We start from the raw sequence: 16,750 nt of genomic DNA on the forward strand, positions 1-16,750 counted from the left end.
TCTGGAATAGGGGTTTACCATCCACATATGTGTAAATCTACAAAGTTAAAGAATCCTGCCATGAGAGTTTTTCACATATTTATGACTTTCACATTTAATGGCAGGAAAGAGACAAATGTAAATGTGACAGTCAAGGATTTATTGTTGATGAAAGCAACAATAACAGGGAAGCAAGTAAATTCAGCAAAGTTATTGATTAAGAAGTTGTTAGTGTATGCCCTAGGAACCAATCGTGTCATCGGTTCCAAGGCATTATGTATTGTATATATATGTGAATGTATATAGTTTGTATATACATTTTACCTTATCAATAGAAGAAAGTGTTCTTATTTCACATGTAGTTTATTGCTTCATTTATATATATGTATTACATATGAAATGTCCGGATGATACAAATCTTTAGAATATCAAAATCATCAAAGTATTCCCTACATAGGTAATATTAATTGAGCAATAATATTACATAGTAGACATGCTGAATGCCTCCGTAGAATATCATGTGATGGTATTAGTGTGGGTGATTATAAAAGTTATATCACTAGGGCATTAGCATGGATACGCGGTTAGTGAACTGTTTATCGAATATGGCCATTTATGATGAATCACATGGACATTTAAAATGTAGTTAATGATTTATCATGAGATCATACTAGAGTATTATTAATCCTTAGACCTGAGATATCACGGTTGGATTCTGCATAAATGCATATGGTTCAGATGGTGTATAAACACGAGGCTAATCATGCCATGTGTTAATAAGCCGATTTGGCCATGTGTTGTTTATGTGTGAGGACAAGTGATCGTCAAGATGAGATCCGTTGACTTGGTATAGATTGATATCAAATTCCTAGACAAATGTCAAGATACATTGGAAAAAGGAAATCTCCGGTCGGGGTATATAAGATGTTACATGAAAGGTTGTTTCGTGGTGACACGTTTCATATGTATTGAATTAAAATTAAGATAAGGATTTTGACGTACCATGAATCCATTCTTAATTGGGATTAGACAATGGAAGAATTTGATTATACAACGTATATGATTGTAAAAGGTTTTTTGGAGTATATCTTCATTGTGACTTAGGGGTTATGGAGTATTGCTAGATGTCTACCATAATCAGTGGGAGTTTTGTTCATAAAGAGTTATGACAAAACATATCGAAATAAACCGTGATATTAGGCTCATGGCTAGGCCACAGTGAACCTAAGAGGTCACACATAAAAACTAAGAAGAATGAAGAAATAGCCAAAGAGAGTTGATTATCCAAGGTTGGCTAGTACCTACCAAAAGTAATAAAGTTATTTATATTAATCATTTTCTTTATATTAAATTGGATTTTACAAGGGGTTGTAATTGTAAACAATTAAGGGTGAAATTGTTATGTAAACAATTTAAGAGTTAAATTGTTAATTGTGATTAAATGTTAATCTAATGTTATCATTTAAAGAAGTTTAACAACTTCATAACAATTATGGAATTGTTTAAGGAAGTCCAAAACAATTATTGAATTGTTTACAAGGATTCCTATATAAAGAAAATGATATATCAATTTTTAGAGAGAGATCAAAATCTCTAAGAACCCTAAATCTTTCTCTTGGTCAAATTTCTTCTTCCCTTGGTGTGGATACTCTTTTGCTTAATTTCTCTTGAAATTAAGAGTCTCCAAGGTTGTTAAGGGCTTAAGGTAACATGTTCTACCTTACTTATTTCAATTTGATTGAACTTTATTTTTTAAACTATGACTATACTTGTTATAGTATGGTATGCTTGATTCTCCATGCATCTATCTTTCAGAAGTTGGGAGAGATTAAAGCAGAAAAGGGAGAAATTTATTGGGGGATGCTTGTTACACTAATATGTGAGAAGTTGGGTTTAGAGATCACCCCTTCTGATGAAGCCAATAAGATAACATTTTCTGCAAATAATTTGTTGGGAGATGTCACATTGTGTAAAATGGGTTTGATTAAAAAGAATGTGTCAGGAGAATGGTTTTTTAGTAGGGATGAAATGAAGGAAGAGGCAACGGTTCAGGAAGGTGTCCCTATTCCAGAAGGGTAAAATCAAGGACGAGTCTATGTGCGTAAAAGAAAAAGAATGAGTATTGAACCTGAATCTTCTCAGAATGTACAAGAAATATCTTCTCATACCTTAGATGAAATAGTAAGTAGCTTTGAGCGGATTGAAAGGTTTCAAGATGAGAGTTTTTCACGTATTGAGAGGAAAATGCAAGAACAACAAGATCAGTTGCAAAGTGATTTCAACTCGTTCGCATCAAGAATAGAAGAAATGGTTGACATCCTTGGGGAACGCATGACTAGAGGTGGAAAAGCAACCCGCCCGACCTGGCCCGGCCTGACTCGACCCTCGACGGGTTGCTGTTAATGGCGGGTCAGTCCTGACCTGCCCGGTAACATTGGCAAGCCGGGTTAGGCCCGCCAATATTAGGGAATTGGCTGGCCTAACCCGAACCGCCAACCTTAACCCGCCGGGTTAGGCCGTGGGTTGGGTCGGGTTAACCCTCTTTTTTTTTTTTATTATTTTTTTAATTTTGTTTTGTTTAATTTTGTTTAAGTTTAAATGTTTAATTAACTTTTCAAATGAATAATTAACAATTTATAAATAAATAAATGTAATTGTTTTTAGTTAATTGTTAATTTCTTTTCAAATATCAATAATTAAATTAAATTATTTTTTTTTTGTTAACATTCCAAATATTAATTCAATTTTAATACATTAAAATTGTAATATAAGAATAATTAAATTTATTCATTTATTAAAAAATAAAATAAGAAATTACAATAATTATTGCCTCGTTAAAAACCTCACCAAGAAAAACCCAATAGGACAAAAACTTGGTAAAGAAAAAAGAGTGCAATAATTGACAATTAATTTACAAGTTACAATTTACAAAACAACTAATTTTGGGGTTCACTAGGACCTCCCTCATCCGTATCATCTATATTACAAAATTGAAATGATTCTATTAAAGTATCGTCGACAACCTCGTATTGACCTTGATGGCGCGACCGTTCCCAATCTCGAAGACATGTGAGGACTTCAATCATTTGTGGTGAAAGTTTAGTCCTCCTTTCATTTAAAATTCTTCCACTTGCACTAAATGTTTGTTCGGATGAGACGGTTGAGACAGGAACAGCGAAAACATCCAAGGCAAGTCTTGATAATACCGAAAAAATACATTTTCTGGCTCTCCAATAGTCTAAGAGATCAATGTTGGCTCTCTGTTGTGGATCTACTGGTAACATTTCAGGGGTTGCCAAATATTGTTAAAGCTCATTACTCTGCGACTGCATGGAAGACAGTACATTAGTTGTTGTTGTTGGTGAAGCTTCTGAAGAGGAGGATGTACTTCAGATTCGGGTCCTCTTTGGCCTATTCAGTGCACCCCAAGAGTAGAAGTCTTCATTTGTTTCTTCTGATGCAGCTTCCCTAGATATTTCGCCTCTTTGCGAGTTCCCATACCTGTTTTCATACTGGAAATATACTTCAAAAAGTGTATTTTTTACCTCTCCTATTTGATTGACATATACTTCGGTTTGTAAATTTTCACATAAATTGTCAAAACCATTTTCTAAACCTGCTAATTTAATTCTAGGATTAAATATAGCACCTAAACAATAAAGAAAAGGAATGGGTTCCCAATATTTAAAAAAAAAAATTCCATTGCCTTTATTGGTGCATTTAAAATTACATTGTCTTTGTTTTTTATAAATAACTCAGAAATTTTTATAATTGTATGTATTACTAATGGACTAGTAGGATAATACACACCAGAAAATTGTAAAGTAGATTGGTAAAAAGTTTTAAGAAAATAATGAAATACTTTAGCTATTTGCCAATCATTTTCTACCAAATAATGATGACCTCTATTATTTGCTACAAAATAACTAATTATATTAGCATAAGGTAAACATGAATCAAGCATTAAATAAGTACTATTCCATCTAACAGGCATGTCTAATGCAAAAGTTCTAGGAGACATATTTGATTTTATACAAGCGTCTTGAAATTCAACATTTCTTTTATTACTACTAGTAATCCAAGCTAAATAATCTCTAATTCTATTAATATTTTCTTTAATTGTTTTCATACGACTTTTCACAATTAAATTAATAACATGGCATGCACAACGTTGTGAGAAAAACTTCAAATTTTTATAAAGATAATTACTTTGAAAATATCTATAGCTTTACTATTGAACTTGCATTATCAAAGTTAAACTTATCACTTACTAACAACATCGTAATCTTCTAAAACTTCAACAATTTATTATAAATTTGTTCACCACTATGATCAACATCCATTAATCTAAATCCTAAAAAGATTATTTAATTTACATTCATTATCAAAATAATAACTAGTCACACAAATAATCTTGTTTAGCTCTACCACTCCAAATATCGACAGTTAGAGCCACACTACATGACAAGTAGTATTTTATTTTTTAATTCTAATTTCATTATAATTTTATTAAATCATTTCTAGTTGCAGTTTTAGAATACTTTTAAATCCTGAAAAATAATTTTGATCAAATCTTTCAAAATATTTATCTTCAGCCATATTAAGGGTTGATCAGTTGCAGCAATATTAAAGCTAACTGTTCTTCATATCCATCAGAATTATAACGCCAATTAGTACCCATATTAGTTATTTGAGTTTGATTGCTTTCTCTATTTCCATGTTGATTAATATGTTTATTAGCATGCCTTTTTAAAGTTCTAGTACCATTACCTGATCAGCTTTATAAATATTTCCACAGTATTTGCATCTCGCTTTCTTGACTTGAACGCCATTTTTTGTCTCGTAAAACTTGTCGAAAGCGCCCACGTCGGATGTGTGTCTGTCTTCGCTTTCGACGGCAGTTGATGATCCCACTTCAGCTTGAGATGATTGGACGAGCACGACGATTACGAGGACGACTTCTAGAACCAGCGGGGCTTTTGGAATCGGGGGCATATTTTGAGGTGTATCGGATTCTGAGAATGGGAAACGGGACTATTTGAATCTCCTCCTGCATTTTGTTAGTAAAATCAGTGGGATTAGGACTAGATAGTAGTTTCCTTCATCATTGTAATTGATAGAGAGAAATATCTATCCATTGTAGTTGAAAAAAAATTGATGTAGAAGAAATAAAAATTAAAGAAAGAGAATTGGAATATGGAAATTGGAATTTGGAAAATTGGAAATATGAATTAAAAATTGCAAAAACTAATAAAAATTAAAATACGAGTAAATTGATAACAAAGAGATTAAGAGAATAAATGAATAATTGAAAGATTAGAGATTAGAGAATATGAGAGAATGAGAGAATTTGAGTTGTGAGAAAAATGTGAGAGTTTAGGGCCAATTTTTAGAAAAAAAAAAAGGAAAGAAAAATGACGAAAAAGACCCCTCCAACGGCTATATTTCAAGGGTAAAGGGGTAATTTGAAAAAAAAAATTAATTTTTTTTAATTTTTTCGGCCAACCCAGTGGGTTGGCGGGTCTCTTTTAAAAGAGACAAAACAGCAACCCGCCGGGTTGCTGGTTGCCATTTTGCAACCCGACCCGCCCGGGGGTTGCTGCCGGGTTAGGGTCAACCCGGACCGCCATATTGGCAGTCCGGGTTCAACCCACTTCATTACGAGTCAGGTTAGGGTTGACCCGCCTAACCCAGCCCATTTGTTCCACCTCTACGCATGACAGAAATATCCAGCATGATGAAGAAATTGTCAACAGCCTCCTCCTCCTCCAGTTAGCCTCCACCCCCTACACTATGATGAAGAACTTCTCAATAACCTCCACCTTCTCAACATCCTTGGGGAAAGCATTATGAATGTTAATTGTCATTATGTGTAGTTCAAATACTAAACTGTATGTATGCAAATATGTTAATTAATAAAGTTTGATTCCACAAGATGTTCTCAATTAGCTGAACTTCTCCAATATCATATGAATGTTAATTCTCAGTATGAATGTTATGTATGAAAATTATATTTGCCACAATATCATATCATTAATTATTGTTTAATACATATCTTAATGCATATGTATATGTAATATTAGACATACCAAAAGACATATCAAAATTAAAATCTCAAATGAAATGTAGAATAATATATACTGAAATGTGACGATAATATATACTGAAAACATTCAGAATAAGAATAAGATACATTTACGTTAATATTATGAATTCAGAACCCTACAACCAACAACCTACTCTTACCCAACCAACAACAAAAATAATAAAAACAAAACAACTAAATCAGTATACAGCTCAACTGCATTCGTCATAAATTAACCACAACGCGAATAATTTCTACCGAATATAATTTTATATGCTTCAACCGATTAACGATATCAAATCTCTCCTAACGAAACATGTTCATCATTTACATCCTCCTGTCCAATACATAAATTACTTTTTCCTGCGAGATTCTGAACCAGACCAGTGGACAACTATCAATGTTTAATAACCACAATTTAGCACATGTTATAGAAAACTTAAGGTTTTTACAATTATACAATATACATAACACATACCTGAGTAGCAACAACATCATTTGACAATACTTGAGTTCTCGGTACACTTTCAGCAATGTTGTCTCGCTCTACTGATGAGTCTTTCTCTATAAAGTAGTATAACACATTAATAATCAAGTAAATATTATTATAAACTTCAAACAAGTAAATAATGTTTCAAAAACAAATATCATGTAAGAATAGGTGTATAACTCATACCAATTCTTTGCTTTCCCAATTTTTTATTTTTAGCCCTACGTACAATTTCGTCAACCTTCGATTGTTTTCTTTTGCATGGAGGACGACCTTTGCTGCGAACTACCTGTGGACTAATAATTAGACTATTCCCCTCTTTGGGAAGACTGCCCCCCTCTTTACTATCAAGCCCTCCCTCACTTTCCTTCTACTCCAATCTTTTTCTCCTGCCAATCATAAATTCCATCAACATTTTACACCTCATTGTTTGATGCCATATTAGCTACTGTCAGCATTATATTATACAACTTCTCAAAATGTTGTCCTTCAACGTTGGTGCTCTACCTATTATAACTTACCTTGATTTTCGTATGGCATCTATTTATGTTTTTCCTCCAATGTCGTAGAATGTACTTATCCGGAATGTGTGAAACCCTTTTATGAATCAATACAATAATAGCATGTTTGCATAAAATCTCTCTGAACTCAAACAAATGACAATTACAATGAATATCACATAAACTTTCTTCAAAGTATACCAGAAAGGGAACACGCCGATTATTATCTCCAAACCAAACATCTTCTAAAACTTGATACTCCTCATACGAATCAGACTTTTTCAGAAAAGATAATTCACAATAAATCTTCCCCACAATCTCTTCTTGAAACTCTTTAAATTTTGCAGTTGTGTATGCATTTTGAAATTGTTTCTCAATAGGGTAACTAGTTATGCATGGTATCTAAGAGTTGAAAGATCTAAAATCAGCCTCCCTTTCCTTTTCCACTTTATCTCACAATGCATTATCATAATGTTCCACAAATTGTTTCAATGTTGTTTTTGAAATTTACATATCCATCGAAAAATGCATGCATACTTTCACTACGTTGGGTAGTAGACATACATGCCCAGAAAGTATCTTTAAGAAATGCAGGCATCCAACGTACTATTTCTTTGTACAATCCACATAACTATTCATTCTCGTGAAGGTTATACACATCAATGAATTTGTTCCACCGTTCTTCGAACCCTTCACATGTCAACGAATCATACACAATATTTTGTAACATAAACTTTATAGTTTCATATTTCTTATACCCTCTTAACTTCTCAGGTAGTTTCTTCATTATATGCCACAAACACCACCTATGTCTTGAACCGGGGAAAACAATCTCAATTGCATTTTGCATGGCCTTATCTTGATTAGTGATAATTCCATTAGGAGCAAAATCCATGCATTCAAGCTAAGAACAAAATAGCCATACAAATGTCTTAGTGTCCTCATGGGAAATTAACCCACAACCTAACAATGTCGAATGTCTATGATGATCAACCCCCACAAAAGCAGCAAATGGCATATCATACTTGTTCGTCAGATACGTAGTGTCGAAGGTCACAATGTCACCCAAATCTTTATATGCGGCCCTACATCTAGCATCAACCCATAGCACATTCTTTAATCGACTCTCTTCATCTACATCAATCATGTACCAGAAATTTGAATTCTCTTTTTGCATTTTCATAAAATACTCTAGTATTGCCGAAGCATCTCCAACTTCAAGTCGTAGCCTTCTAACTTTTTCAATGTAGTTTCTATAATATTTTTCTAGAAACATCAAATTCTCTACGCCTCCTGCCTCAACTGAACAAGACTGAAATTTTTTACACAATCTAATCACAGCCTGATCATTAACTTCAAGCCTCCTTTTCACAAAAGGTTATATCATTCGGTTTACCTTGAAATATCTTCTTTTCGTCGGACTTGTAAGATCATGGTTATGTTCAAGTACAACTGATTTAATTTCCCATTTGTATTCACCATTCAAAGTTGCACTAATTCGAGTCTTACAATATGTTTTTGCAACAAGTTGTTTTTTCAAGGTATTTTTGGATTTACTTCTCTCCTTCCCAGAACAAGAACACGTCATTGTCACGTATCTCATCTCCCCATCATCTCATTTCTTTGACGTACGTACCATTGCTTCAAAACCCATTTTATTCTCATACTTTCTGTAATACTTCACCAAACTATCAACTGAATCAAACAGCATTCCAATATGAGACTCACTTCTTCCTCTGCACATCTCGTATCTTCTAATTCATCACATTCATTTTCCTGATTCAATGGTTTTATAATAAACAAAATTAGAATGTACTAATACAACACATCATAATAAACAATACAATACAACACAACATATTTAAAATAGTTTCAAACACAATTTACCTCAACATCATTGAAACGAGGCAAACTGGACTCTTCCATATTCCATAATTTCATGCATAACTAATACCAATTTATGTGTTAACGAATCTAGTTCACAACAGTTGCCAACAAATATTATCTATCAATTATTTTGTATTGTAACATATATTCAATCCAAAATAGAATATGAAACTATATGAATATATAAAATAAGTCAAAAATTCTTTACCTTAACAAATATTTCGGAGCTTTAAAATGTTTGATACCTTTATTTTCGTTTCTACGCTAAACGATTATCTCTATAAAAAGAGGTGTTGCTACTGCTTGGCTGTTGAGGAAGAAATCGGCATCGAAGTAAGGAGAACACAACACGTAGACGAACGAGAAGAGAAGAAAAACAAATAACGCAGACAAACGAGAAGAGAATAAAAACAAATAAAAATGAAAGTTTTTTTTCCCCTTATTATTTAACATAAAATTTTGGTGCTTATTTGTAAAGCGTATTAGACAAGCTATTGATTTTTATAACAAAAAAAAAATTAACAAAGTATGGACGTCAGTCCATGTAATGCAGACGACCGTCCATATACAAGGAACGGTCGTCCACACTAGATGGACTGGCGTCCATATTGTATGCATTTTTTTTAAAATTTTTTTTATTTTAAAATTTCACAGTGGATAGATGCCAGTCCATTTCATTATAGGGACGACCGTCCATATTAACGAGACGCCTGTCCCTAGACGGGAGTCCATTGTTTATTTATTTATTTTTAAATACTTTTTATGGACCCCGTCCATTCCACAATGACTGGTTGTCCAGGAAGTATGGACGGTCGTCCATTTACAGAAGTGTTTTATCGTCCTACGTGGCAACGTTTAAGTCAGTTGCCACGTATTTCAGTACAAATTTTCGGTACCATCTTTTGGTGTATATAACATTTTTATAAAAATAAAAGAACTGGTGTACTTTTAAAATAAAAGAAATGGTGTTAGATTAAGGGTGGGTATCTTGAAAAAATGTAACCACGGGTATGAATTTAGGATTTCGGTAAACCTCGGGTGGAACATGTCGTTTGCTCTTTTATCATTTGAAATGCAATTTTTATAATCATTATTTTAATTGATGTATAATCAAAAATACGGAATAAAAACCCCATAAATTTACTACAATTTATGTAGTATCTAATTAAAATAAATTTTTAATATATATATGTATGTATTTTTATTTTAAGCTGTTAGATTGTAATTTGATAAGAGTTTATTAAAAATTCAGTCTCATTATTTCGTAAAATAAAATATTTTGTACACTTTCTTGGAAACTTATAACTGAAAAAGGGCATTTTACACAGCTAAATGAAACTACTAAATCAAAAAGAGCTTTTAATTATTTTTTCTTTAGGGCCATTTAATTGCAATAAAAACTCGATAAATAATTTTATTAGGAAATCAGTCATTTATGAAAGCTCTGTTCTTCGTAAATTTAATTTAAAGTTAGAAAGTTATAAATGGGACGTAGGTCAGCTGTCACAATATTTGATAGATTCACGAATTATCCCAAAGAAGAGAACATGAAAATGACCTCTTCCAATAAAATTGATTTTATTTAAATTATAATAATAATAATATATCTGATGTTTCGATTATAATAGTTATATTCGAAGTAATATGCAAAAAAATAGAGGTAAATTATGTGAATATATTATTTAAGATAACTAGTGGTAAAAAGATTGTTGAGCCCAAATCAAAGATCCAGAGACATTTGGTGATGGTAGGAAGTTGGGTGTTGACAAACTTTCTAATTTTCTTCTGGTTTGGTCCATTTTGGGCCAAGAATATTGATTCTGGTTTCAAAATTTCTAACTTCCAATCATGGAAATATAGATGGGTTTATTACAATTTTCCTCCTTAAGTATCCTAAATAACATTTACACCCTTTTGTTTGTATATTGTTAAAGTTTTATTGTATAATTTTAACGAATTTATTTTTGAAATGAATTATTTAAATAACAAAAATATATACTAATGGAACAATGATGGTAAGAGGTAATTGGGTAAATTGTTATTTCAAATACTTGAGGAGGAATTTGTTATTTCATGATATCTCAGGGGGGAAACTATGACTCACTAGTTATCTGGAAAGTTAAAATTAGTTATCGAGGTTGACATAATAATGAAAAGATAAATAAACGGATAATATGGTTAACCTGTCATATTTTGTAGGTAATGAAATATAAAAAAAAAAAAAAAAAATCAAATAATATTCTCCTGGAAATTCTACATCTTAAATAGTGTAAATTTCATACAAATAATCACATAAGAAGATAAATAACGTAACGACTTTTAATTACAGTCACATCACTTGAGAACGGTGACACAAACTCTATAATAAAGCAAATCCCATTCGATGATGGGTGATGACGAACAGCTTTTGAATTTATGTAAAGAGTAATCTGACTTTTCCTCACCCAAATAAAGGTTTAATGGATTTTTCATCCATAAAGTTTTAAAATACCATCTTATTACTCAAATTTATATTTAATTTTTGATTCTGACATTATTGTGACCCCATATCACCAACATTCTTTTCTCCAATCATCACTCACTAAAATCCTTCAAACCCTACTACCATCGATCTTGTTAATCACCGACAATCGAGCAATTAGGGTTTGTATAGCCATCTCAAGTTAAATTTTAGTCAATCTCAATCACCAAAATTTAACATTTTATTATTAAAAGACTTATCGACATCTCCTCTTTAAAAACTCTAATAATTTGGATCGATTTTGTTCTCTGTACATCATTGAATAGTAAAATAATATTTTAAAAGTCTATAGTTAAAAAAGTACCATTAACTCTTTATGTAAAAGGTAATTTGATTCCACTAACAAAAATCAGAACATCACGGACCAATTTAAGAAAGAAAATCGGATCAACCACTACATAAATATGAGATTAGCAAAAATTATATCTATTTTCATTATATCTCAAGTTTTCCCTAATCCATCGATTTGACAGCTTTCAAAAAGCAAGAAATATCTTTGAAAATGTTGTGTAAAATCTACATATTGCGTACCTCCCACAGCAATATTGGAAAAAGGCTTGTAGAAAAAGCACTTTGCGAAAAGGCACGTTGAGAAGGCAACATCTAATACGGGAAACCAAATTTGTTTTTTTATATAATAGTCTATGCTGTAATTTATTAGGCTGCCAAATAATTTGACCAGAAGTTAGTGCTATGGTCGAAAGCACTCATAGTTATGATTTTTTTAGATGTGGCATGTGCCTTTATTTCTTACATTTTACAAATATATTGTTTTAATTAGAGGGGCCTTTATGGAGTTTGATTACGTTAATCGTGATTAGTCAAATCATAATTAGCTTGTAACATAATAAAAAGTAAGATTAATATCAATGGAGAAGACTATCAACTAATGGGGAGCAAATAAATTTCATGGCTAATTATAAGGGTGGCAATTTTAAACATCGTTCATCATATATAATGTTATATTAAACAATCATATCATCTCATTATGTTGACATAATGAGAATGTCAAATAAAATATGTTAGATACATTTATTTTACCAAATCATTATTATTATTTATCAATATCATCTTTTAAACCACCACTGAGTGGTCTAATAGTAAAAAAGTAAAAGGATGTCCCATGAGTTGTTGAGTTTGAACCCCCCAAGACACTAATAAGGATGGTTATTGTGGCTTTCATCCAGTCAACTATTCTAGGGCTCAAGAGATTAGTTGAAGTACGTGCAAACTAATCCAGACACCCCCGATAATAGAATATATATATCACTTTCAGTTGCTCATCAATAAATATGTTATGAATGACTTAAAAAACTAACAACATATGTCATTATTTGTTTGAATAATTTTGTCACGCGAACAAGATGAGGTAGTAAAACTATTCAGTATAATTATTATTTCTCTATTAATTAATACAATAAAAAGTTAATTAATGATATTAATTCGTGACAAAGTAGAATATTAACGAAAGCATTCAATTTTGGAATTATTACAAGGAGCATTCTTTGAGTTATATACGAAAAAACTCTCAGTTAAACTTTAGGACTTCGGAGGATTGGTCAAGATGTGTGCAAACTGGTCTGGACATACCCTGTTAAAAAAAAGAACCCTCAAACTAATCTTATTAATGTATGTTTAAAACAATTTTCTAAAAGATATTTTATGTATATCCTTTCTATTAGGGTAAAAATCTTATCTTTATTGGATGCACGAGAAGCCTCCGTAAATCTTAGTCATCCTGACCCCAGGAGGAATTTTGGCACCACTATAGACGCATAATAAAGGTTTAGAAGTTAGAAGTCAAGTCCAGGGGCACCAATATTAGAAAATGATGCAAGATACATAGTTGTAAAGTGGCACTAAGAATACCATGATGCATATTCTCAACATTTCCTTTTTACGTGTGTACAAAACTAGATGACTAGGGACACTACACAATAACTTTATTGTAGTGAAAAGGAAGCAATTGAATTGGAAAATATGGGTGACCAACTCATACTAATGATAATTCTAAGATGGACCATAATTTTTTTTGATAAGATGGTGACAAGTCAGCATTTGACAATGAAACAAAAATAAATTGATTAAAAAAAGAATTGAGAACAATAAAGTATGATCAAATGTTGCAATCATGTTTCACCACTATGGAAACAACCAAACTACAATTTGTTACCACTTTTCTCGGTTTCTACGATATCTGATCCTCACAATCTGTTTTCTTAATTGTTTAATGCATATTTTATTAGGTTTAATCTCAATGAAGTTGACTAATTGTTGTAGAAAATAACAAGGAGACACGAATACGATACAGAGTGAGCCAATGGAAAAATGGAAATTACAAAGTTCATGTTATGAGTATAGTCGAGAAAAACCTTTTAGGGTATTGCTATGCCTCAAAAACCACATTCATATCAGTTCAACATAAAGTGTATTAGCTATCAAGTCTATACCATCTCAAAAATAGTTTATACCAATCATATCTCATTTTAAGGTAACGATGAATGAGAGCTCTCCATATGTCAAGACAACTTGCAAAATACTCATTACATTGACCTCAAAGGTGTATAAATGGGCACCTCTCTTTATAAAATGATAGGTTGGACATATGAGAGTTAGGCATATGAGAGCTTATTTTTCTTTGTAAACAAAGAATTTCTCCATCTTTGTACGCCTTACAGGTAATATCATGTAAATAGTCAGAGAATAATAAAATAACAGTGGATGAAGGATTTGCTTTAAGCATTTAAGCATCCGAACCACTATAAAAACATCTTTTGTCAATCCTTTATTTATGTTTCTGCAAACATATATCATCTCAGCACCATAAACACTTATCATGAATTCATCACGTATAATTTATAAGACTCTCTTAGCACTTTGCACGTGTAAGTCGTTGGTGTCAAAATCAAGTATCAACAGTTTGGTGGCCCATGCAGATCTCAAACTTGCATCCAAGCTCCCTGATCGCGTGGCTAGATCTCAGATTCCACGCATCAGAGCTCTCTGATAATGTGGCCAGATCTCAGATTGCACGCATCAGAGCTCTCCGATCGCGTGGCCAGATCTAAGATCGCAAGCATCAGAACTCCCAGATCGCATGCATCAGAACTCTCAGATCGCGTATCCAGATCACACGCATCAGAGCTCTCAGATGGTGTGGTCAGATCACAGATCGCACGCATCAAAGCTCTCAGATTGTGTGGCCAGATCGCAGATCGCATGTATCAGAGCTCTCAGATCGCGTGGCCAGATCGTAGATCGCTAGCTCAGATCTTTAACTCTCAGATGGTGTGATCAGATTGCAAGCATTAGAGCTCTCGGATCTCATGGCTAGATCGCAGTCGCACGCTCAGATCGCGCGTTCAAGATCGTTGAGATCATGCGCTCAGATTGCTCAGATCTTTAGCTCTCAAATGGCATGATTGTATCGCACACATCAGAGCTCTCGGATCATGTGGCCACATCGCAGATCACACGCTCAGATCATCCAGATCGCGCGTTCAAGATCGTTGAGATCACATGCTCAGATCGCCCAGATTGCGTGGCCAGATCGTAGATTGCACGCTTAGATAATCCAGATCGCACGTTCAAGATCGTTGAGATCACGCGTTCAGATAATTTAGATCGCGCTTCCGAGCAGCTAGATTGCGCTTTTGAGCGCTTAGATTGTTGATCTCGAGTTCTCAGATCAAGCTTCGCTCTTTCTGATTAAACTTCTTCTGTTATCAAATCAAGCTTCATGCATTCTGATCGAACTCCTTGTGTTCTCAATTCAAGCTTTGCGCTTTCTGATCGAACTCTTTATGTTCTCAGATCAAGCTTCGCGCTTTTTGATCAAACTTCTTCTATTCTCATATCAAGCTCCATGCTTTCTGATCAAACTTCTTGTGTTCTCAGATGAATCTCCGCGCTTTCTGATCGAACTTCTTGCGTTCTCAGATGAATCTCTGCGCTTTCTAATCGAACTTCTTGTGATCTCATATCGAGTTCTCAGATTGAGCTCCTTATTAACTCAAATCGAGCTCCTTATGCACTCAGATCGAGCTCCTTACTCTCTCTAATTGAGCTCGTAAGCTCGCTTGTTTGCTTGAGATTATGTGTATTAGATCGTTCAGTTCGCATGCCTCAAACTCTCAAGTGGAGCTCCTATTAGATCGCGATTAACTCCTAGCTCTCAAAAAGTGTACTAGTTGTCAAGCTCATACCGCCTCAAAGATATTTTATACCAATCCTATCTCATTTTAAGATAAGGATGAATGAAAGCTCTCCATGTGTTAAGGCAACTTGTAAAAACACTTATTACATTGATCTCAAAGGTGTATAAATGGACACATTTCTTTGTAAAATGAGAGGCTGGGCATATGGGAGTTAGGCACATGAGAGCTTATTTTTCTCTGTAAACAAAGTATTCTCCATCTTTGTATGCCTTACAGGTATTATCATGTAAATAGTCAGAGAATAATAAAATAACAGTGGATGAATGATTTTCTTTAAGCATCCGAACCACTATAAAAACCTCTTTTGTCAATCCTTTATTTATGTTAATGCAAACATATATCATCTCAGTACCATAAACACTTCTCATGAATTCATCACGTGTAATTTTTAAGACTCTCTTAACACTTTACACGTGTAAGTCGTTGGTGTCAAAATCAAACATCAATAATTTGGTGACCCATGCAGGTCTCGAACCTGCGTCGAAGCTCCCCTATCGCGTGACCAGATCTCATATCGCACGCATAAGAGCTTTCTAATCACGTGGCCAGATCTCAGATCGCACGCATCAGAGCTCTCAGATGGTGTGGTCAGATCGCAGAACGCACGCATCAGAGCTCTCAGATCGCGTGGCTAGATCGTAGATCGCACGCATCAGAGCTCCCAGATTGCGTGGCCAGATCGTAGATCGCACGCTCAGATAGCTTAGATATTTAGCTCTCAGATGGAGTGATCAGATCGCACACATCAGAGCTCTCAGATCGTGTGGCCAAATAGCAGTCGCATCGTGTGGCCAAATAGCAGTCGCACGCTCAGATCGCGCATTCAAGATCGCTGAGATCACGCGCTCAGATTGCTCAGATCTTCAGCTCTTAGATGGCGTGATTGTATCACACACATCAGAGCTCTCGGATCGCTTGGCCAGATCATGCATTCAAGATCGTTGAGGTCACACGCTCAGATCGCCCAGATCACGTGGCCAGATCGTAGATTGCACGCTTAGATAATCCAGATCGTGCATTCAAGATCGTTGAGATCACACGTTCAGATAATTTAGATCGCACTTCCGAGCG

This window comes from Pistacia vera, unplaced genomic scaffold (genome assembly GCF_008641045.1).
Source record: "Pistacia vera cultivar Batoury unplaced genomic scaffold, PisVer_v2 Contig144, whole genome shotgun sequence".
NCBI lineage: Eukaryota > Viridiplantae > Streptophyta > Magnoliopsida > Sapindales > Anacardiaceae > Pistacia > Pistacia vera.